Source organism: Vicugna pacos, chromosome 8 (assembly GCF_048564905.1).
Source record: "Vicugna pacos chromosome 8, VicPac4, whole genome shotgun sequence".
In the NCBI taxonomy this organism is placed as follows: domain Eukaryota; kingdom Metazoa; phylum Chordata; class Mammalia; order Artiodactyla; family Camelidae; genus Vicugna; species Vicugna pacos.
The window spans coordinates 14,268,728-14,294,348 of NC_132994.1; the positions used below are offsets into that span (position 1 = coordinate 14,268,728).

The 25,621-nt window shown below is 38.4% G+C and overlaps 1 protein-coding gene across 2 annotated transcripts in view; it reads right to left on the minus strand.

The window, feature by feature from the left end:
- Positions 1–25,621, minus strand: part of UBE3D (ubiquitin protein ligase E3D) — a 605,228-nt gene that overhangs the window by 229,980 nt on the left and 349,627 nt on the right. The gene's annotated exons all lie outside the window — the stretch shown is intronic.

The window sequence follows — 25,621 nt, forward strand, 5'->3', positions numbered from 1 at the left end:
TTAACTTTTTCATATGCCCCTTAAATTATTTATAAATATAATTAAGGCTTTTAAATAAAATTTAAATCTGTAAAGGATGGTTAAAAAGATATTGCATTAAATTGAATATTAAAGTAGATGAATTCTAAGTTTCCTTCTATCTCAAAAGTTCAGTAATTTTCGGAATGATTGGTGAAAATATACATGAATTAAACAGCACTGCTTTGTGCATATATGGTATAAGATCATGTTCACATTTCTCCTGGAAGCATTTTAAAACTTCTTCCTTCCCCATTAGTCTCCTACAATCACTCAGAATTCCTTCCTCTCACTAGGTAACTTTCATTCACTCTTAGATGAGGAGATAATTTATCATTGACATCAGGATATTTCTGATACTGAAACAGGGCTCTAAAATTGAAATTATATATTGTTCTGAAAAACATTTATTGATTTTTCAAATTTTATATATATGGATATGTAAATAGCTCTAAACAGAAGCTATTTTCAAAATTAAAATTCTTTATGAAAATAAAAATGACATGTGTATATTTAAAGCAAAATTTTCAAAATTTCTTTATACTATTTGAATATTAAAAATAATATAAGCAGAATAATTAGTCAGTCTCTGAGTTATCTCTGTTCCAAATACTGCATTGCCAGGATTTTTCTTTAAAAATGTCAATCTCCTATAACTTCTTTTCATGAAATTGCCTGCAATCTTCTTCAAGTTGCAGAAAATTTATTCACAGTTTATATATTTGAAATTGTTGACACTTTCGACTCCTCTCTGTCAATCACAATAGTTTTCATCAAATAAGTTCCTGAATTTTATGATTTTTTTTTTAGATTCCCCTGATTTAGATGCTGCAAAATTTTAGTCTCCCTCAATTTTATTCCATTCTGGCTAAGAATGTAAATTCATTGTTAGGAGACCATACTACACTCTATGAATCCTTCACATTATTGCATGACTTCAGAGTGACTAATGACCATCTTTTGTTCTAGACTGCCTTTTCAAGGATGTTTAATAGAGCAAATAGCCTGGGAAGGTAGAGATAATGTCTCCCTCCAAAGGAGAAGACATGTTGGTTCACAGCCTTAGAAGATAAAGACAGTGCCTTCCTCTGGAGCAAAGTTCAGACATACTTACTGCCCACTCTAAAAGGTTCAGGTCCCCTAAGGTCAAGGTTTCTCTCCTGGAACACAGCTCACTGCCTGTGCAGGTGTCATCTGGTACTTCGTGCATCAGAAAAGGGAGCTGGAACTCAGGGAATCAGTGCTAAAAATGCCAACTCTCTGGCTATTACCGTTGCTGTACTAAAGTGTCCTTTATCTCTGACCTAGGAGTCTTACGTCGTCTACCACTGTCCATGAAACTCTGGCAGGCTAACATATGAGCCTGGATCTTGCCAGTTTATGTGATGAGAATGGCATGCTGACAGAGGCATGACTTTGTGGAAGAGAAAGACAGAGGATCTTTGGGGCCAATTTAAGGAATCTGAGGGAAGCCCATAATATTGGTAGAGAATATGTTGACCAGATTGTATGGTTGACTAGGCAATAAATGGCCCTCCATTTTGTTGCCTATTAACGAGGAAGGATTGAGGTGGTGGTTGGAGACTGAATACTGGGAAATCAGTTCAAAGACAGCTGGCAAAAGAAGTGCAGGGGTTGCTGTGAACACTCATCCAGGGCGGGCTTTCTGACCAACTGGGCTGGCAACTTTAAGTCCTCTCCGTTGTGACAACTAGGATTAAGATTCACGCCGGATGTGCAGAAGGTTCCATTCCAACAGTTACAGGGATGAGCACTTACATGGAGTGAAAGGAAGCAAATCTGCAATCACTGTGGCAGAAACTAGACTGACTGTTGGTGCTCTGGCTGGGTCATCTGGGAGAAAAGGGTGCTGGGTGCCTAATGATTATTAAGGAAAAATGACAACAGCTGGGGAGTCTTATTTCTAAGGCCTTTCTGTAGCCTATCAAGCCAAATTTAAGTTCATTCAGAAATGAGAGAGAAAGATCTCTGTTCTTACAGTGGGCCTTGGCTGTGATGGGGGACCTCTGACCCTCTTGGAGAGATTTTCCTGAAAGAGTCAGACTCTTACAGGAAACCACAGCTGAGTCATTGACTAGCATTCAGTGTCTTACTGCCCAGGTTGGGTGTACAATGCTGCCAAACGTGAATCAGTGGACAATGAGAAGCTAACCCAAAGGATTCTAGACACATTCTTATGGTTGGCCTCATTGACGGGAAAACTCCCCAAGCCCTTATGTTAATTAAAAACTGGGCAAAAACTTAAGAAATGTTATCATGATAATGGGGCAACAACTGACCCAGATGAAAGTGGATTTTTTTTTTAAAAGGTTTCATTGTGTAAATCAAGCTCAAGTCACCAATGGGTGCAAATCCCCATAGCCCTAGTTGGAAAACAATACGGCTGGTGGCTGCTAAATCAAAGAGTCTTCGAGGCAGAAATAGACAGCGTCACCTTGACACTCAAGATGGGGAGGAAAAGTGACTCACAGTGGCGAAGAAAAGACTTTGTGACACCTCGGGGAACTCTGGGCCAATTCAATGTACTGTTGCCATTTCTTCTACATCTGAACTAAGAATTGGAATATTATATGCTTGCACTTTCCTATCCCATAAATGCCAGAAGGATGTCTCCCAACTGGGAAGAGCCACTTGGAGAGAAGTGATATAGGGACCTGGAAATTGTTCCTTGAATCATCCTCCCATCCCCTTCTAGGTGGTCCAACAGAAAGAGTATGGTATCCAGGGGGGAAAAGGGAAATCACAGCCTCAATGCCTTGACTTAAAAGTAGCAGGGGTAGCAAGAGATACAATACCTCAATATAATAGCCCTTGATGGCCAATGAAAAGGGCCAGTGGTTGCTGGGGACTTACTGAATTCAAATGCTTCCAAAGCCCAGACCTTGTGACTATAACTGAAACCACGACACAAAATTTTGGCACTTTGTATGGTGTCTTGGACACTGGCAACACTTTTTTTCCTAGCTCGCTGGTACCCTAGGACCAAAATCAATTCATATTCATACAGCAAGTCCTCTAATACACAGTTGCAATATTCCCCAAGGGGGACCACAATTCCCCTACCATTCGCCACCAGTGGGTGAGTCAGGCTTAGTAAAAATGCCTCTACTCTCTGAAGTCCAAAGCTCTCACTATGTAGATAATATTCTTTGGTTGATAAATGAGAAGACTCAGTTTCAGCCTCTCTAACTGCAGTATGATCAGACTTCAGCCAGCGGGGTGGCTGATAAACTCTGATGAAATTCAGGAGCCTGTTTTCTTAATAAAGTTCCCAGTGAACTATGTGGGTGGAATCACGATGTTCAGTCCCTTTGGCAGTCAAGGGAAATCTGCTCTCCCTGGCCACCGAGCCCTAAAAAGAACATCATCTAATTTGGCGTTAGAGACAGAACGCTCAGGCGTTCTGCTTGGATATCTGTATCAGCTAACTCACAAATTAGCATCCTTCGAGCTGGCAGGTGGGGGGCATTGGAAGTTATCAGCAAGCTGCAGACGGCTGCCAACCTTTGGGGCCCACAGCCCTGTAACTCTTCATGGCTATAAGATTCGGTGACTGATGCTTTTTTCAGCTGAAGCCTCTGGTAGAGGCCAACAGTGACCGCCCCACGGTACCCCTTGTAGTTTTAACTTGTGACCTTCCAACACGTCTGCCAGGAGCACTCTAGCTTATTGCTGAGCCCCTGCTGAAACTGAACACCTGACCCGTGGAGGTGTTAGGACTCTCCAGGGCCTGATACTCTCATTTTTGGGTGGATCAACTCATACTCACCCTAACAACCTGGGAAGGGCCTAATAAGCCTTGACTGTCACATGGAAATGGTACAGTCAAGAGCACAACTGGCGTGGTCTGAGTGACATCTCAGCTTTACATGAAAAAAAAAATGACAGCTGTTTCTTTGGGGAGAAATTTTATTCCCCCTTCTACCACCTGAAAGAAACTGCTGGCTCACTGAGCTCCTAATTCACCGGGGTTCACCTAAGTGCCAGGACCTAGTTCACTAATGGTTTGGCTAAGCTGAAACCTAATACCATCCACTGGGCTGTGTGGCTTTTCAACCTCAACACTAGATATGCAAACTAAAATTGGACATGGTTGCTCCACTCAGTAGGTAGAACTCAAGGCCATTCTCATAGCTTGAGTCAGAATCCCTTTTGACTAATGCTTGGGCTGTGGCCAATGGTCTGGTTGTTTGGTCTACCATTTGAAAAACTGGCCAATTAAAGACAACTCTGTTTTCCATTACAGCTGAACAGGTAATTGTGTCACTACCATTTATTAAATAATCCATCCTTTTCCCACTGAATTGAATCCCCACTCATAAAATATAAAATTCTCATACAGCCTGAGGCTTCAAATTATTTTTCTCTCCCTATACTCATATTGATTATGATATGTTGAATACTTGGTAAGGAAATTTCCTCATCACTTCTCATTCATTTCATACATTTTTCTGGTTACTTTAAGGCATTTATTCTCTTATCTGCATTTTAAGATGATTTTTATCTAATGCTTGGAAAATTTTTTATTAGAATTTCATTAAAATTACATATTAATTTTGGAGAATTGAGATTTTAAACAGTAATTAGTTTTTCCATATGAGATGTTTTCCCATTTGTTCAAAACTTCTTGTATGTCTTCTGATATGGCTATAGTTTTTTTCATATATAACATATAAAACATAACATATATTATGTTTTTCTTATCAATTTTTTGCCAAATTTTAACACTGTTTCTTTCATGTGTATATGTGTTTGTTCACATGTATGACTCTTCCAAGTGAAATATTTTTTCCTATTTCCATTTCTAGGTCATTATTGCAAGAGTAGAGGAAAACAATCTCATCTTTTGTCCAGCTACCTTATCAAATTTCCTTATTAATATTAGTGGTATTTTAACAGATGCCTTTTGATTTTCAAGGAATACAATCTGGAAAATGTTTATTTATCTCTTCTTTTCCAACATTAATGTTTCTGACATTTTTTTTGTTGTATCACAGTTGCTAGCTACTCCAAAAAATGTTGAATGGTAACAATGAAAACAGGAATCTCTAGTTAGTTACTGAGACTATATAGCATAGTGTTAGGAGCATGATCTCTAGAGCACAGCTGTGTAATTTTGAATCACAGGTTCACCACTCGCTGTTTGTATGCTCTTGGGCAAGTTATTTAACCTCCCTATGCCTCAGTTTTCCCATCCTTAACATGGGGATTATACCGTCTATCATGTATGATTTTTGTGAGAATTATTATATTTAAAGTGCTTAGAATTATCTTTGCACGTAATAAGCACTAAAAAAAGTGTTAGCTATTTTTTTCTTGATTTAGTTGAAAGTTTTAGTGTTTTGCTGTTTAGGATGGTATTTGATGTAGGTATATGATAAAACTTAGTAGTACTTTTAAGTAGTTTCTTTTCCAGCTTCACTGAGCTTTTATTAGGAAAAATTGCTTTATTTTATTAAATGTCTTTTATCACCCCTTTATACAATCACATGTTCTTTTTCTTAAATTTACTGATGTCATAATAGATTATACTGACACTGAATCGCTTCTGAATATGAATTACTTCTTAGTCATAATATATTATTCTTTTGATACAATCTTTTGGCAATATTTTATTTAGAATGTTTGCATATGTTAATAAATGAGTTTTGTTTTGTATTGGGTACTATATTGGTAATTGATAAAGTTTTGTCATTAAGTTGTGAGATTCATAAAATAAATTAGAAAGGTTTCTATCTTCTTCTATGGCTTGAAATAGTTTAAATAACCTAGAATAAACTTTTCTTTAAAGGTTAGATAAAACTTGGCTGAGAACCCATCTGTCCCCAGTGTCTGTTTGAATGGTACATCTTTATTCACCTTTTCAATCTTGTCTTTGGTAATTGGTCTATTCAAGGATCTTACATCTTCTTAGGTCAAATTTGGTATTTTATCTTTTGCCAGAAAATCATCCATCTTCTCTAGATCTCCAAACTTGGTGTCAAAATATACGTGCAGTCTTCCATAATTCTTTTTAATCTCTTCTATATATGTGCTTCTATATATGTCTACTTTCTCATTATTAATCTTATATATATTTTATTCTTGTTCTTTTTTTTATAATCAGGCTTATCTGTTTTATTGCTCTTTTCTGAAAACTATCTTTTTGACTTATTTTCCTTTTTCTTTAGTGTTTTTTTTTTTTACTTAATTAAATCCAGTTCATCTTTTAAAATTTCCTCTTCCTATTTTCTTTTGGTATTCCTTTTCTAACTTCTTAAGATGAATTCTCAGTTCCTTTATTTTCTATTTTTCTTCAATACTGAGGGCATTTAAAACTACTGATTTTCTCCTGAGTGCTGCTTTTGCTGTGTTTCATAGATTTGGGGATGAAGTATTCTTATGTCCTTTACCTCCTAGATAGCATGTAATTCCTGTTTTCATTTCCTCTCTGACCCAACATAATGTTTCCTGAATTAGGTTTCTAAGTAGTCAGAGTTTCTGCTTATCTATTTACTATTTATTTCAAATATGATTGGTTTATAACCAGAACATGTGACCCATAAAAAGCTGGTAATACCATTAAAAAATTAACATTTTTTTGTGGTCAAAACTCACGACCAGCTTTTGTGAAAGCTCCAGAATGTATAAGAAGTATTTATTCTCTTCTTGAGGAATATTAAAGCCTATTTACACTTATAAGATAAAATGTGTTAATTACATGATTCCTGTATGTCTTTACTTTTAAGCTTTGGCTAATCAGAACTGTCAAACTCTGGAAGAGGTATACTGGAGTTGCATACATTTGCATGAATGGATGATAATCACTATATTCACGTACACACATGTGAATTAGTAAGGATTACTCAAGAATGTTGATAGGATTGTATTCTGTAGTGAATATCAGAAAGCCCAGTAAAGAGTGACTTAGCAGAAACAGGTTTCTTCATTTACATAAGAAAAGGTTGTAGGTGGGTAGGTCTAGGGCTTGTATGGGGCCTCAAGGATGCCACCAGGAAAGCAGGACCCTTGCTTTTCTGCCCTTTTAGCCTTAATAATGGCTGCTCCAGTTCTGGGATGGCTTCTGTGTGCCAGGCATCAGAGAGGAGGAAACAGACGTGGCAACACCAACAGATTTCAACACTTAGGTCTCACTGGCCAGAACCAAGTCACATGGGCTCCTCTAGTTAAAATGGAGTCTGAAAAAATAAGTCTTAAGCTTTAGGGCTTCCAAAATGCAAGAAAGTAAGTGAAAAGAAATTGGAATGGATGGTGAAGGAGTCAACTAACAGTATATCTCACACATAAAAACCATTGATAAATATATTTAGAATTCAAATTTTTTAATATTTGCTGCCTCTTTCTTTCTTTGGTGCTGCCCCAACTTTCCTTCATCTCCTCTCGACAGCCTCCCTCTTTATTTAAAAAAGAATTTGCAGAGAGAAGCAAGATGGCAGAGTAGAAGGACGTTTGTAAGCCCACCCTCTCCCACAAATACACCAAAACTCACATCTATGGATCTACTCAGCCAACCCAGCACCTGCCGAACTCCAACAGAACATCGCCCTCTTCAAAAGACAAAGATGCCAAAAATCTGGTAGGAGAAAAGGGAAAAAGAAAGAAGAAAAAACAAAACAGTGCAGGACTGGCCCCGTGGGGAGGGAGTGGCAAAGAAGGACTGGCGCTCGTTCGCTGGGTCTCACCTCTCCAATGGAGAGGCCAGTGGGACAGAGGGGGAGACTCCGAGGCTCAGATCTGCCCCGAGCACCCCTTGACTGACAGAACTGAGTTAAATGGGCACAAAGGGTCCCCACACGACACCCAGCCCGAGACACGAGCTGGCAGCTGGGGCCAGGACAGGTGGCCCAAGCTGGGCAGAGGATTGGGGCGGCTGCAGTGAGGCAGCCCCGGGGGACTGCAGGGGGCTGCGTGCTGTGGCTGGGAGGGGATACGGAGCAGAACAACCTCGGTCCCTCATAAATTGTGAAAAAAGCAAAGCAACACGGCTGGTGTGCCCTGGGGGGAGGGGCGCTGTAGCCTTTGTCTCCTTAGACCTGCGCCACCATTACTGGCGCTTCTGGAGAGAAGAGAGGCAGGGCGCAGCCACAGCTGCCATCTCCTCCTGTGCACAGCGCCTGGGCGAGGGCGGGGCTAAGCCCTGAATCCAGCAGCAGAGCAACCAGTGCCAGGAGAGGGCAGGCGGCAACCCACCTTCCTGGCAGGAATGGAGCACCTGACCACAGTGCTGGGAGGGGGTGCGATCCATCCACCTGCCTACCCCCAAGCACAGCATCTGACTGCGGCATTGGGAGGGGGAGTGACCCGCCTGCTCACCGGGTAAGAACTTGGCACCTGACCCAGTGTTAGGAGGGGGCACGATTTGCTAGCCAGCAGCCACTGGGAGCAGCTCAGATGAGGGCCCAACAGAGGGCCTCTGGAAACAGCAAGCTGAGTTCGTGAAACAGGGCGAAGACACAAAGACCTCTCGATAAAATCATTAAGAGCATATTGTCTCCAGGAGAACTAGATAACTGATACTCCTTAAGCCACAATGCCAGAGAGATATGAGCAATATGAAAAAGCAGAGGAACCACTCCCAATTGAAAGATCAAGAGAAATCCCCTGAAAGCACGATCAAGGAAATAGACATTGATGGCCTACTAGATCAAGATTTCAAAAAAGGAGTGATCAGAGTACTGAAGGAACTAAAAGAAATAGTGTTTAGAGATATAAAATATGTCAAAAATGAAACAGAAGCTATAAAGAAGAACCAAGTAGAATTAGTAAATTCATTTGCTGAGATGAGATCTGACCTAAAGGCTGTACAAAGCAGGCTAGATAATGCAGAGGAATGAATAAGTGACCTAGAAGACAGGACAACAGAAAGCACCCAATCAGAATAGCTGAGAGAAAAACAAATAAAAAACAATGAAAACAATATAAAGGACCTATGGGATAATATAAAGCATGCCAATCTACGTATAATAGGGGTTCCAGAAAGGGAAGAAAGGACAAAGGCGATTGAAAAGGTATTTGAAGAAATCATGACTGAAAACTTCCCAAACCGAAAGGAATCAGATATCCAAGTACAGGAGGCTCAGAGGGTCCCAAACAGGAGAACCCAAATAGACCCACACCAAGACATACCATAATCAAGATGGCCAGAGTCAAGGATAAAGAAATGATCCTAAAGGCAGCAAGAGAAAAACAAAGAGTAAGTTACAAGGGAACCCCCATAAGGCTCTCAGCTGATTTCTCTACACAAACACTACAGGCCAGAAGGAAGTGGCAAGATATATTCAAAGTCCTGAATGAAAAAAAGATGCAGCCTAGGCTACTGCATCCAGCAAGGCTATCCTTTAGAATAGATGGGGAGATAAAGAACTTCACAGACAAGCAAAAACTAAGAGAGTTTAGCAACACTAAATCCATGCTAAAAGAAACACTGACAGGTCTACTCTAAATAGAAAAGAAGCGGATGCTACAAAAATGAGAAACTCATAACTGGAAAGGAGATAACTGCCATGACTTACAAAAAGAATAAACACAAAATTGTAAAAGAAGACATCTAAATCATTAAGAGTGGGAGAGGGAAGCAAGGAAACCCACTGTGGAAAACAGTATGGAGATTCCTCAAAAGACTAGGAATAGACTTACGTATGACCCAGGAATCCCACTCCTGGGCATATATCCAGAAGGAACTATACTTCAAAATGACACTTGTACCCCAATGTTCATAGCAGCACTATTTACAATAGCCAAGACATGAAAACAGCCTAAATGTCCATCAACAGATGACTGAATAAAGAAGATGTGGTATATTTATACAATGGAATACTACTCAGCCATAAAAACCAACAACATAACGCCATTTGCAGCAACATGGATGTTCCTGAAGAATGTCATTCTAAGTGAAGTAAGCCAAAAAGAGAAAGAAAAATACCATATGAGATCACTCATGTAGAATCTAAAACAAAACAAAACATAAATACAAAACAGAAACAGACTCATAGACATAGAATACAAACTTGTGGTTGCCAAGGGGGTGGGGGTGGCAAGGGACAGATTGGGACTTTAAAATTCAGAAGAGATAAACAAGATTATACTGTATAGCACAGGGATATATATACACAAGATCTTGTGGTAGCTCATAGCGAAAAAAAAATGTGACAATGAATATATATATGTTCATGTATACCTGAAAAAGTGTGCTCTACACTAGAATTTGACACAACATTGTAAAATGACTATCACTCAATAAAAAAATGTAAAAAATATAATTAATTAAAAATAAAAATAAAGAATTTGCAAGGGTTAAAGACTACCTAATTTATGATTTTCTCCTCTGGCAGTGGGATTGGAAGAGGGGGAGCAATGGAGAAAAAGTGGGTGTAATTTTATAAAAGAAAACGCTTTAAAGAACTGTCTATTCAAGAGATTCTCTAAAATCTGCATTCTATTGTAAATAGGCACTCAATACCTAAACCAGGTATGAATATGCTACTGCAAAACTGGGTATGCAGAAATGTTACATTCTTTCCTCTCCTCAAAATCAAATCAACTCTATGAAAGTTTTAAATTTCTGCCTTTTCCATTTAAATTCTTAATCCATGGAGAGTTGTTTCATGTATGATGCACACGTTAGAGATTAATTTTCATGCATTTCCCATGTAGCTAACCAAATTTTTCAGCCATAACTATTGAATAAAAACTCCTCTCCCAAGTGATTTTCCATGCCACCTCTATCAAATATCAAAGTTCTATATATGTGTGGGTCTTCTGTTGAACTCTGTATTCTATTTCATGCATCGATTTATCCCTTCTGTGTGAAATATATCTTAATATAGCCCCGGAAGCCTGTATACCTGGAAGCACAACTTCTTCTTCATGTTTTTATGTTTTAAAGAAGTATTTTGGTTATGTTTGGACTTCTGAGTTACACAAACAAGCCTTTTGGGATTTTGACTGGGGTTACATTAAATCTATAGATCTGTGGAGGAAGAATTTAGATTTTTCTGACATCTTCCCATGATGAACATGTGATATGTCTCTTCTACTAATCTTTTTTTAATATCCTTCAAGAATGTTTTGCAGTTTTCTATATACAGGTTTTACACATCTATTGTTAGATTTATTCCTAAATATTGTACTTTAGATTTTTCATTGTTATTGTAAAAAGTGTCTTTCATAGTTATTATTATTATAGTTGCTTGTTTCTGGTTTATAAAAATGATAAACTTTTGTATTGACCTTATGTAAAGCGGCCTTGCTCAACTCCCCTATTTTTATAATTTGTTTACTCAATTTGGGGGGATTTCAAGTAGACAATCATATCATCTGAAAGTGATAGGATTTTTTTGCCTTTCTTATCCTTATGACTTTTAATTCATTCCTTCTATAGAGTTGGTTAGAAACTCCTGTAAATGTTGAATAGAAGTGATGATGTGTTGTTGAAATAAAAAGTTTAAAATTCAAAAAGGAAAATATAGATGAAAATCTTTCTACCTTATGGTGGAAAGTGATTTCTTAAACCATCACAGAACACTCAATAGGAAAGAAAAGATTAAGATTTTGGTAGTATCTATAAGTAAAGAACTCCTATGAGTAAATAATAAAAATACAGAAAGAAATGAACAATGTACAAAATATCTGAACAGGGATTTCACGAAACAAAAAACATACATCACTGAAAAGCATATGAGGTGAGGCTCAATTAACCAGCAATCAAGGAAATTTTAAAAAAGAGCAGGAGAGTTATTTTATGTTCATTCAATGGGGAAAACTAAAAAGTTAGGAATAACAAGCATTCCAGAGATTGCAGATTGACGGGCTCTCATACATCATTAACAGAATGTAACTTGGAATATTCACTTCGGAAAACAATTTACCATTATTTTATACAGTTGAATATTTGCACACTCAATAAACTAGCAATTCCCCTCCAAAGTATTTACTCAAGAGTTTAGCAAATGTTTATCAGAAAATAACTAGCAGTACTGCTCATGATGGCACAAATCTGGAAACAACCCAGATGCCCATTGATAGGAGTTTGAAAAAACTGTACCGTAATCACTGAAATACTAAATATCAATGAAAATTAGTGAACCAAGCTACATGAAACACAGGATAATCTCCTTATGATAATGATGAGTGGAAGAAACAACTCCCGGAAGATGCATCCAGTATGATATCTTTTTATAAAAATCAAAAAGAAGCAAAATATTTTTAGGACGACCTATGCATGTAACAATTTTTCTTTAAGACAGGATAAGAATAAACATAACGTTCAAAATAATGTCCACTCCCAATGGCCGACAAAAAAAAATGGAATAGAGAAGAGCACATAGGTGTATATTGGATTCCAGTTCTTGAACTGGGTAATGGATTCACATACTTTCATCATATCGTTAATGACTGCATAAAATAAGTGAAAGCCATGAATAAGCAAAGATGGCAGTACGTCATGAATCAAAGATCATGATCAGTCCCATTTGGCGCTCTAAGGGAAAAAGAAATGGTAACAACGACAACAGAAACAACAACAATGACCAAACAGATTAAAACAAATTAATTCCATTTACAAGCTCCATCCTGCCAAACTGGCCGAAAATTAAACTCAAGTATTTGGACGATTCCCCTACCCAGTGCCCTGCAAAGGTCGTGGAGTCTTCTCAAGAACAAAAGAGTTGGGAAGACCCCTCCACTCTCACCACCACTATGGTTATTACTGCGCTCCCCCTTGTTCTTCTATCCCTATTTCACTCTTTGTAGTCCGTAAGTAATTCTTCCTTCCACCCTGTGACCCAGTCCTTCCTAGAGGCAAGGTAGCTACCTTCTAGGAACTGAGTTAAGAAAAGAAAAAAATACAGAGGAAAAAGAATAAATTAGCATCTCAAAAAATTACTACAGATACCACTTAAAAGAAACTGTATTCTCTATTATATTTACTCACCTGTGAGAGAGAGTTTAGTAAGGCTACACTTTTTCTCCAATTTCAGATTTTCAAGGTCAAATATATTGCATTTTGTTTTAATTAAAAGGATTCCCACTTGTTATACCACTAAACATTTGGCTTTGCCTCTAAGCCCAACTCTTTGGTGACTGAACTTGAGGAAAAATTTAATTACAATTTTATATGTAACTCTGTTTACTTCCAGAACCAGAAACTGTTGTAATAAATGAGAAAATGAGTAAAGACAGAAAACAAATTAAGAGAACTGCCCTATCAAGTGAGAAATGGGCCCTTTGGCAAGTTGTTTTTATTGCTTTTTTTTCCTTTTAATCTAAACAGAGTTTATTAGCATTATATTGCCAAATGAAGCAGCTGAGTCTAGTTCAAGTTTATTGCTAACATTATCATTCATTAATAATAAATTTATAAGTCAAATAAGTACTTTATAATATTTGCATGACCCAAACTGTAACCTGCGTTATAACTATTTAACAAAGGATGATTTCAGGTCAACTTGCTAAAAAATCAACACTGTGCTTGCCTTTATAACATAACTTCATCCTCTCACCCTGACGTGTTTTTCTTACACCCATTAATGAGCTCTTCTATTTTTGTCTGTTCCGTATGTAACTTGCAAAGAGACAAAAACATTGAAGTTGATACTTCTGAGTGTCAGGTAGAGTGGAGCTGCTGAGCAGAGGGAAACGGGTTGTGAGTGGAGAATTAAATTTGCAGGGCAGCAGTGGAAAGAAAAAGATCCTTTAAGAGGCAAAGACAGAATTCTCCCATTGTGAGAGGAACACAGAGAGAAGAAATTAGGGAGATAACTGCTTTCCAGGATATGATCATACGAAAACCGCCCTTCCTTTACCCAAGTGTAAGACACATCACTTTTCCAGCCCAGAACAGAATATTAATAATAAATACAGATCTGTCTTCTGACATTTTCCTCCCTTTTTATTATCTCTCAAGCTGACAAAGGGAAACTAAAGGGTAAATGCGGATCAAAAAGGTGTTTCTTGGATTAAAGTTACTCTTAAAACATTTGAAGAAACAGATTCTCAACCTTTGAATAAACATAAACACATAGAATATGTTTTTTAAAACTCTTTGTGGGTAACTATCATTTTTCATAGGTGTGAAAAATTATACTGCAAACAACAGGTTTGCCCTAGAGAAGACATAATATAATGATATAGAATACTATACTATTATTCATATATTAATTATATATTCATATTTATATTATTTATAAATATGTATTACTTATACATTAATATATTGATATATAAAAATTAATGCCCTTATTAATTCATATAACAATATGTAATTATTATTATATATTTATATAATATATATTACATATTATATAATGATTATATAATCATATATTATTCTTAATATAATAAATGTTTAGTGTCAGTCTTCATATTTACAGGATTACTGCCCTGATCTCTTAAGCCATTTTCAATGGCATTTAATTACTTGAAATAATTTAAAAGGAGGAAAAGCACATCCTAACAACGGACTTGTTCACGCCCAAGCCTCTCCTTTTAGAAGTACAGATCACGTTTACATCTATTATTACAAACTGCTTTTTAAAAATTGAATTATAGTTGATTTTTTATATTAGTTTCAGGTGTACAACATGGTGGTTCAAAATTTGTACTTATGGTTTCATTTCGTTTTTATGTCCACCAATACGTGGGTGAGGTCCAGAAGATTTTCATTCGTCATGCATCTTGTAAACATGAGCGACTTACAGAATTCCAAGTGTTCCTGGCCCAGCTGTGCCTGTCCCACCCAAGTACTACCTGTCTCTCCGGCACTGATTCTGAGAAGGAAGCTGTGATTAGAACTCATCACACACTTTCCTGTAAGAGAGTACTTGAAGGAACCATCATGTCTCACAACTGTCTACCTCGGGCTCTGCTGGAGGCCCCAGATTCTCAGATCAGCCTTCACTGCCCACACTTATCCCCTCAGACAATGCTGTTCATTTCCTAATTCTAAACTTTCACCTCCCAAACTTCTGCACTGTACTCTCTGAAACTCACTCTTCTAACCCTTCTCTAGATCTTCCAGCTCTTTTCTACATATTAATTTCAACTTCTTCATCTAAGAGAAATTCACCTCTTCCCTGAACATGCTGCCTCCTCTGTAGCCCCAAGTGGCTGCTTTTTAATCTCTTATCCCATGTGGTACCACCAGGCTGGAGACAGAATTGGTGTCTGTTTCTCATGGCTGCTCCTAAAAAATTTATTTTTCTTCCTTCTTTCCATAAAAACAACAGATCTATGGATCGCAGCCCATCAGACTGTACCCCAGAGTACCATTCGGCAGTGGTATAGATGGCGATGCTATGGTCACCATCAGCCTTCGGATCCCTCTCTTGTTTTTTTCCACACTACCATTACTTCTGTCGCCATTCTTAGTGAGTTCAATATTCATGTCGATATCCACTCAACATCCTGGCCATCACTCATTGACTTCATATTTCCAACATTTACTTTTTCCTCTCCATTTTGACAATCCAATCGTAAGATTATGTTTTAGAACGTTTCATTAACAATTACTCACTGCATCACTTCCAAACATTGTCATTCAGCCTACTTTCTACCAATTTCTCTTTTTCCAGAGCATGTATTCTAGTATTCCAACTCCAAAGATATCTGGATCTCAACTCCATTGGTACAATTTTAAAAATTCTCTTTATATTCTCCCTTCTCTCATCTTGGATTCTATAAAACATCATTGTAATCACTCCATTGCATGTACTTTCAACTCTTCCCCTCATCTTTCTCTGGCATTCTTTCCAGGAAAAAGGAAAAAAATTCAATGCTAGCTAAGTTCAACTCCACACGAGCGCTGCATCTGCTCTCCAAAAGATGAATTTGGCTGCAGCAAAATATACAATCATTACTAAAGAACTTTTCAAATCATGATCCAGATCATGTGCACATAAGGGAAATTTCTCTGGTGGTAAAAATGTTCTGTATCTTGATCAAAGTGGTGGTTACAGAGATGTATAAACATATCAAAATTCATCAAGCTGTAATACTAAAGATCCACACGTTTTGTTGTATACAAATTATACTTCCATTTAAAAAACAACTTTTTAAAAATTAGTTGGAAGCAGATTCTTTCTAAACAAATACATAAACTTCCATACTAGTTGGGGGTTTAGGAGTCAGGTTAGTATGCTGATTTCTGTTAAGAAACTTTTTTCCTGATTATGTTTTTTAAAGTTATTCTCATAAAAGAAATTAGAAAATATTGCCTCTTAAATCATGTTCAAAGCCATTTTTAGGTCAAACTATCTCACAATTTAAAATCCAGGAACAGATAAAATTAACTTTTTACTCAGTGTAAATGCTAACATAATATATGCATGTATATAAAGATATCTATATATACACAAATGTGTAATTTGATTATTTTCATGTAGTTTTTACGTTCTAGGTTTGAGAAAACTGAAAAAATATTCTAGCTAAAATCATTTAAAATCAATCCAATAAATTCCTCAAGCATATTCTTATTTTTTTTAATTGAAGTATAGTCAGTTTACAATGTTGTGTCCATTTCTGGTGTACAGCATAATGTCTCAGTCATACATATATTCGTTTTCATATTCTTTTGATTAAAGGTTATTACAAGATATTGAATATAGTTCCCTGTGCTATACAGAAGAAATTTGTTTTTTTTTAATCTGTTTTGAAATATAGTAGTTTACATTTGCAGATCATGTCTCTTCCTCATCCTAGATGCTACACACACCAAAAGCGAGGTGGATATGGAAGGGGTCGGCCACCAGGGCAAGGGACTTAATGCCTCCTCCCTCTTGAGAATCCTTTCTTCATGACTCCTAAGCAGCCAGTAACGTTAGGAGTACTTCATGGATGTTCAAATGCCCTAACGCAATGCTCCAGTGCAGTGTCTGCTCCCTTCTAAAGTAAATCATCCCCACAAAGCATCTCTTTTCTCCCCCCATGTCCTGATCCCAATCAAAGTCCCAGTTCCTCACATAATTCCCTGAATCTTTCTTAACTAGAATGATTGTTAGGCCCAGACTTCACAGCACTACTAACAGAAATCGATTCCTTATTGATAGAAAAGAGACAAGGGTAAGGTAAGTATTTTTAGCACAAGCTACTTGTTCCACGCCTGTCCTAGATCCTGTCTAAGGAGTTTGCCCGTTTATTTTTGCCTCCATTCTGTTGGCTTACCAGAAGAATAAGGTTCAGTGACTTAAAAGTCCATTTAGAAACTTGACAATATTACAATGGGTTGGGAGTTGATGTTTGAAGGGAAAATGGGTGGTTTAAGGACATTTTTATTTGATTGCGTGATACTATTGTTGTGTTCTAGATAAGCAGGGATACTCCACCTGTCTGCATTGATTCAGCCTTCTAATTTTTAAAATATCAAAAATTTTGTTTATGTAAAGGGCTGCTACCCCAAGCCCCTTGAGGGACTTCCTGTTCCCCCCAGACCCTGTCCCAGGCCCCCCAACTCCCTAGGGTACAGCAATTCAAGGGTTAATATCTAGCATGTCACGGTAGGGACCTTGGAGGCTTTGTTCCAGCACTTTGATGGGTATCAATTCTAACTGGTCAGTACCTGTGTGGCACCAGTTTATTATAATGTAAAGTAATGAGATCTTATAATTGTACTTTTTTCTTCTAATCAGCATATAAATCAACTCTGAATTAGCTAAATCAATTGCCAATTAGATAATTTAAAATACCGAAAACCACATAAAACACTTTACCAGTTTACACTGCAATACATTTTGTGATTTTCAGCAAGCTAAAATTCTTCACTTTCCTGCTACTATCAAAAGTCAGTAATACAAACTAAGTTATTACTTCTCAAATATTCAAGATAAACAGAACCCAAGGGAAAGTGAAGGAAAAAACAAGTTTTGGGCATTTTTCTATGCCTGGCTTGATCTTATTAAATTCTCACAAAATCCTCCCAGTATCACTACTCCCATTTTACTGATGGGCAACTGAATGCTCAAAGTTGTATCTAACATGACACAGTTCTCTAAGCACGAGCACCAAGATGATCTGTTTTGTGCCCCCTCCTCCCAAAATGTGAGGAAATCAAGACTCAGGAAAGTTAAGTAGCTTGCTCGGAACTACACACGAGTAGGGAACAGAGCTTAGGTGAGAACTGAGGTTTTCATATTTCCACATCCTGGGGATGGAAACTTCACAGCATCAAAACTGTACTGTTTGAAAAATACATTGTTTTCAGGCTATCTCCCCTGCTTCAAGACACTGCTGGCTGCAGCAGGGCTCCTGTGTGCTTTTCCCCATCCTCCATCACCTTGGCATCCGTCCTCACCAGAGCTCATCAGAGCCTTATTGTTTGTCTCCACTTCAGAGACTGCCTATGAGAATCCCTCAGGGCTGTGGGTCAACACACACACACACACACACACACACACACACACACACACACACACACACACACACTCACTCTCTCTCTCTCTCTCTCTCTCTCTCTCTCTCTCTCTCTCTCTCTCTCTCTCTCTCTCTCCTCTCCTCACTTTAGCAGGATCTGGACTAGCTGGGATTTTAAAAGATCTCAGAACCTTTCATTTTAGGATGAGGTGTCATTTTTTCCTTGCTCACAGCCTCCACGGGGCAGAGAGGAGAGCTGAATGTTTTCTGCAAGGAGAGAGGAAGCCTGTTCTTCGTAGTATGCAAACTCTGCTTCTTCCCCCATCCAGGTAAACAAACTAATCTAATCACTAAGCAGAGCAGGAGGTGGAGTGTGTGTCGGTGGGGGTGGAGAAAGACAAAGTTGAGGAGGGGGGAGGCAGAAATAAAGTCGCCAGAGATTGCCATGGAAGAAGAAAGAATGTTTCCCAGCGTCAAGCACTCTTCTTTCAGAAGAAAACTACTTCTGGCTGCAAAATAAGCCTCCTACTGTTAGGCTCTTTAACTCTGTCCAGTCTCCAAGGGCCCCATCCAAATGAATTTCATTCTTTTGTCAGGGTCCTCCCCTCTTTAGCTACCCATCTCCATCTGTGCGTTTTGAAGGATTGCTGGGCACTGAAGCTTCAATATCCTTCTTCCTGGCTGCCTTGGGCTTTTAAGAACAGCCTCTCACACGGAAGCAACTCATCTAGGGACTTTGGGAGCAAGAACTAATCGGCAAGGGTACTCCTCCAACCTACCAAGAAAACCCCACACAAGCAAAAATGACAAGCTTGTTTTAAATAAAACGCTGCTCCTGGAACTGTTAATTCCACAATTACCACGTTATGCAGCTTTCACGATCAGTCTCCCCATTTATATTTTTCTCTAGAAGATCTGCTTTTAAGGAAGCACTTACCCATGTCTTAATTTAGTAAATAAAATTTGAAATGCAAACCAGTTATATAGCTAGCATCCCCCAAAACAACAGAACCACCTAGAGCATTACCTCCAGAGGACATGACTGAGATTATCTAATCAACCTTTTCATTTTTAGGTGAGAAACGGAGGCACAAAGACCCTGAAGGAATTTCCTTGTTGCACTACACAGTCTGTTACTGGTGATGCTAAGAGCAGAAACAAGATCTGAGTTCTGCTCTAGTGATCTGATCTCCCTCATTGTAAAGTTTGAAGATAGATAAAGCCAGAAAAGGTTCACGTTTAGAACAATGAGAAGCACTCTCACATTTGCAATAATGTAAGCCCACAAGGAGAAACACGTGACCACTTTGCAGATTCCAGTTCTGTTTCCCTTCCACCAAGTAGGTTTTGTATTAAGAAATAAAGGCTGTTCTTCATGTAAATTTAGCAAACATTGAAAGGGAAATGTGCTGCTTCAGAAATCATATACAATATGCTTTATAGTCAAGTCTGCGTGTTCAGAGTTATCCATTCTTCTGACTTATCTTGGCATTTTTTCTCTTCCATTATTATGGATAATTGTGTTGACTAAATTAAAAAAAAAAACTAAGACAACTTTAAAAAATGCTGTTTTTACAGTTTTCCCAAAATATCTTTGGCATTTAATCATGGCCCCATGCACACCCTCCTTTAATTTTCTTCATTCCAGATCTGAACTTGGCTGTAACCCAGTGATATCTTGCTGCTTCTGCTTTATCCACTCTTCCCCCACTTTCACTAGTACTGACTTTTCCCCCGCTGAATACTTCCTAAACGTGAGTGCTCCCCAAGGCTATGCTCTTAGCCCCTCTGCACAAGAACATTTTCATCTTATTTCTTAGCTTTGCCCCTTTGAAAATAAATCATCACCTTTATGTATTCCTCTTCCCCCAAATTAGTACTTCATAATTATCCATGATTCCTTCTCCTTTGTTTACACATAGAGTTATACAATCTGAATGCTCTGCCGTCCATTTAATTTTCATTTAACTCAACAGTTATTGCTCTATACTTTATGTAAAGCACTGTGCTAGGTCCTATGTGGCATAAATAATAAGTTGCATTCCTTCCCCAAAGTAGTTACTTGTCAACGAGGCGCGTCCTCTCCAAAAAGCCAAAATGGAGTTGGTAAAGTGTCTATGAGAGGTATTTTGAGGAATAAGGAACTACTGCATGTATTCCTTAGTGTGTATTATTTAATACTACGTTACTTTTAATATCATTGACAAATCATTTCTTTGATCCTCTCCAGCCCTAAAATGCAGTGACAAAAAGACATAGAATACAAAGCAAAATGTGTGCAGAACAATAGGAGACCTGGTAGGCACCATTTTAAACCAGTGATTAAACATCACTGGTAATGGGCCTTATCAACATCCTTTATCTCTTGATATGAGGCAGAGAAGGGCCCATCACTGTTGTGATATTCTTGCCATAAATACATAACCTGAATCAAATCATGAGAAAATGTCAGACAAACCCAGAAAAAGAAACTCTCTAAAATAACTGTTTAGACTCTTCAAAAGTGTCCAGGTCATGAAAACCAAAGACTGGGGAGCTGCCACTGGTTGGAGAAAACTAAAGATGCATGCCAGGTAAGGATCAGATAAAGGACCTTAGTGGGACAGTTGTTGGAATCTCCATAAAGTCTGTAAATTACTTGATGGTATTGGGTCGGTATTAATTTCCTAGTTCTCATCATTATGCCATGGCTCTTTAAGTTATGATTTGGGGAAGCTGGGTAAACAGTGAACAGAATTCTTTGCATGACTTCTGCAATTTTGTTGCAAGTCTGAAATGATTTGGAAACAAAACATCTTTGCTAAAAAAAAATAGGAGCAATATAAAATACAGATGTAAGATAAAGGAAAGAGAACTCTTCCTCGATTCATGCTTCCTTGATTCATGAAGACAGTAGAATGATTCTGGAAGATGGAAGCATTTGAGCTGAGATGTGAGGCCACTGATACAGAGGAATGGTATTCTAGGCAAAGAAAAAAGCAGAATTACAAGCATCAAAAAAAAGCAAAAAGCAAGGTATATTTTGGATGTAAGTAATCATGCTCTTTCAGAATTCAATGTCTGAGAGGGAAGTAGCGTGTGACAGCAGCCAAACTGGAATGTTCCTATGTCTCTGTGGTAGGTCCCCCCAAAATGTCCACATCTCAATCCCCAGAACCTGTGAGTATGTTACTTTACATGGTATGAAAGATTTTGCAGATGTGGGCAATGGGGAGAGGAACCTGGATTATCCAGGTGGGTTCAGTGTAATCACAAGGGTCTTGGCAGAAAAGGGGGAGATGGAATAAAGGAAGCAGAGGTTGGAGTGAGATGCTTTGAAGGTGGAGGAAGAGGCCATGAGCCAAGGAATGCAGACGGCCTCTTGAAACTGGAAAAGACAAAGGAAGCAGATTCTCCCCTGAATCTTCCAGAAGGAATACAGTCCTCCAGCATCTTTATTTTAGACTTCTGAGCTCTAGAACTGTATGAAAATAAATCTTTGTTGGTTTAGCCGCTAAGTTTGTGCTAATTTGTTAAAGCAGCAATGGGAAACTAATACAATCCCCTATTACCTTACTTTGGGCCATTTCAGCTTCCCCTCCATCTGGACTCCTATAGTGGCCTCCTGCCTGTTCTCTCGGATTCTATCCTCCATCCCTCCCTTCTACAAAATGATGTCAGATTTTTTTTTTCCAAGCCCTGGACTGATCATGCCATTCTTCTAAGGAAGCTCTTAAGGGACCCCAGAACCTACTGAAAAACATCCATACTTACTATCCTGGCATTTAAGAATCTGGCCCCAGTATCCACTTCCAACTTTATCTAGATTTCTCTGCAGCATTAAGTCTTCACCCAGGCAAACGGATTTAGTCACAGTCTCCTGAGCTCTCCTGTATTTCAGAATGCCAGTTCTGAAGGTCCAGGTCATATCCCCACTCTCCCATATCCTAGTCCACAGTGATTGCTTTCTCCACTGAACTTCTACAATCCTATCCACAGTCCTTACTCTGAGACCATCGTGCCATCTGTTCTGAGTGTCCAGATCCGAAGTAAAGGGCCTCTAGCACTCACAGACAGCCTTAATGCCTGAGAATTGAAGCATGGAAAAATCCCAAATGAATGGGACTGCTATTTGAAGATGTGATTCTGGATTTTATAAATATGTGTGAATCTGGGAGGCAGATTTAGTAAACACTCAAGTCAACGAAGATGAATAAAATACAATTCCAGAAGCAAGACTAAAACTAATAAAGAAAAAGTTCCAGACAACATGCTATAATAGTTACATAACTCTGTAGTCTTGTTTTCTGGGTTCAAATCCTGGATCTATTGCTGGACAGTTTTATTCTCATAACTGGGATCATTATTGATTAAAATAACTGATTGTCCTTGTTCAGAATGTTATCATAAGCATAACTTCCAATTATAGAATTCAGCTTCACATGTATGTCTTCCTCCTGGGAGAGAATCTACTGGCATGAACTTTGGTTCCCACTGTAAATTTCTAAATTGGCATTCAGGTTCATACATCAGTCTCTCATGAATTTTGTTATTAAGTCAATCACTTAGGCTAAGTCCAAAATTACACAAATCAAATGAAGGAGCTGAAGCAATGTGAGGCATTGCTCTGGCCAACACCAATAACTTTACGCTATCAGCATCTGAGTTATTTAGACTGGCTGTCTATAATGACCAAATCCACCCAATGATTGCTCAGCTTTTCACTGTAATTTGCATAGATAGCCTCCTTGTGCACCTGGCATTGTCCCTGGAAGTGCTGGGCAGCTGCTCCACTGAAAACAATAACAGCTGCGAAGCTTAAATCATCTCATGTTTTAGTAAGATGACAACAACATGATATGCGAGCAACTGATGGGAAATTCCTTTCGGACAACAGCTTGTTGCAAACACAGAACAGCAAAGAACCATACAATACAGTTGTGTGCTTTAAACGCCAGAGACAGAAGCCGGTGAGACCCTCAGAGGAACTTGGTAATTCACAGTTCATAGAGTTGCCAAGAGCATAGTACCTTAGCACATATCTTAAATCTGCTAAATCTTGTGCCTAAATGACACTGCAGAGAATTAAGAAGCACTCTAGCCTGATTCATGGTTCCCTTCATATCCTGGTAATGAAGTCATATTAATTAACGTGCCTATGAACACTTCTTGATGAAGCCCTTCTATGTTATTTTCCCTCAAATCCTCTCTTTGGTAAGTGATTATAGGATCACATAAAGTTCCCAACTGCATCATACATACCTAGCAAAAAAATTATTTTTGGACAATCCCATGCTTATTTGCATAATTTCTTCTTGCATTATAGGAGTATGCCATTGCAAATTAGTACAACCAACCACATGCAGTCAAACTCAGTCTTTAGAAAGGAGGCTACTCAACTCAGAAACCCTCAGATTACCGGGCATCCAGAGACAGTGGGGGTTGATACATGTGACAAGCTCTCTAGCTGACCTTTAAATGATTTTGATGAAGAAAAGGGCAGCTCACTTGAGTAAGAGAAGGAAGTACTCACCGAAGTGAAAATATCTTACAAGCACCGAGCAAGCACCTGTCAGAGGGTCTGTGCTTCCCCTGCTTTTGGATTTGAAAGCAAAGGTCTCTGTTTAAATTCAGATATCCCAGCCAAGGCAATACCTCTCAACACACCAGCAAGACCCTTCCAAAACCCAATCTAAAACTCTCTCTGATCAAGTTTAGTAAGTATTTTCTTGCTTAAAAATCACCAGCGGATATCCACTGTCAAGATTCTAATGTGGAATCCTAACACTTTTTTAACATGATCTTTCATCCTCTGACCTAGACACATCTTTTCTTCATTTTCATTTTTTAAAGCTTTGTTTAATCAAGTTTTTCCAATTATAAAAGCAATATGTGGTTACTATAGGCACGCAGAAACACCAAGAAGTAAATATGAAAGTAAAAATCAACAACCAGAAATGGCCACTACCATTCATATTTATCTTTATTTCCCGACGCTGCTTTTCGCTACGTGGATACACACGCATCCCAGACCTCTCTCTTTCTCCTTTTGTTCTTTTCTACATCAGCCTCTCTCTCTCTAAGTGCATTTTCATGAACATTTTCACCCCCACTACTTAGGAATCCATTAGAAAGGGATCATCATAAAACCATTTTAGTCTGTGAGTTATTAAAGATAGCTATAGGAGGATAATACTTTTTATGTTAGCCAATATTTTCCACTGTTTTCTGATCTTTTTTTTCTTCTCCCACTTATTCAAGGACATTTATTGCCTTGGGATATGGCTGTCAGAGCAAAATTCAGGGGGAAAAAAAGTCAAATTCTTGACTTTTGATTTTCAAAAACCTCAGTCTTTAAGGATCTCATTACATAAGCTTATACCATAAAGTTTGAATCTAAAAGATTAGTAGGACAATCAACCTGCCCTGGTTTGCCCAAGACTGTTCTGGTTTAAAAAATGAAAGCCTCGTGTCCTAAGAACACCCTCAGTCAGGCAAATCAGGACAGCTGGTCCCCCCAGCAAAAGCCAGTTTTACAGCCTCTTGTTTGGCTCAATATTCCATGGCACTGGAGGGGGAAAGTCTTGGAAAGCAAGGACTCTGTGTCTCACCAGGAGTCAAGCTCTGGAAGGATGGACAGGATGGCAGGTAGGTTAGGTTCTCCTCCTGGAAGGAGCAGAGTTCTGACTCTATTACTCATTTAGTAGTAGAGTCAGAACTAAAAACCAAGATTCTACATGGGTCATGGTTATTAATTATTTGAAATAATACAACTATTATAGGACCTATTTTATGAGTAAAAATATTTCCAAAGTATCAGGAACTGTGTAGGGTCTTGAGATTTTACCCTACTTACAAACAAACAAATTGGGCCTGTTACTATTTCATGGATGCTGACAAAATACACAAGACCCCTGGGTCAGAAACCAAAGACTTCATTTTCCTCTTGAGAGGAGAACCTGTCTTTTATTTCCTCAGTAGTGTCCAGAAAGCAGCCAGTGGGTCAAAAGATAAAGAGGAAACAATTCTGATTATCTGCATTTTTCTCCCGAGAAATAGGAAACGAGCGACCTAGAAAGCATGAAGAACCCTGCAGAGGAAATGACAAGGGGCACTGAGTGGGGACAGTAACCACAGCACAGCTGGTGGCCCTGCTGAGGGGAGGTGACTGGGCCCGTCACCACAGCAATACCATTGTCTCCAGCTATATCCAGCAGCCCCAACCAGGGAAGACCCTTGAAATGACTGGCCATGGGTTCCC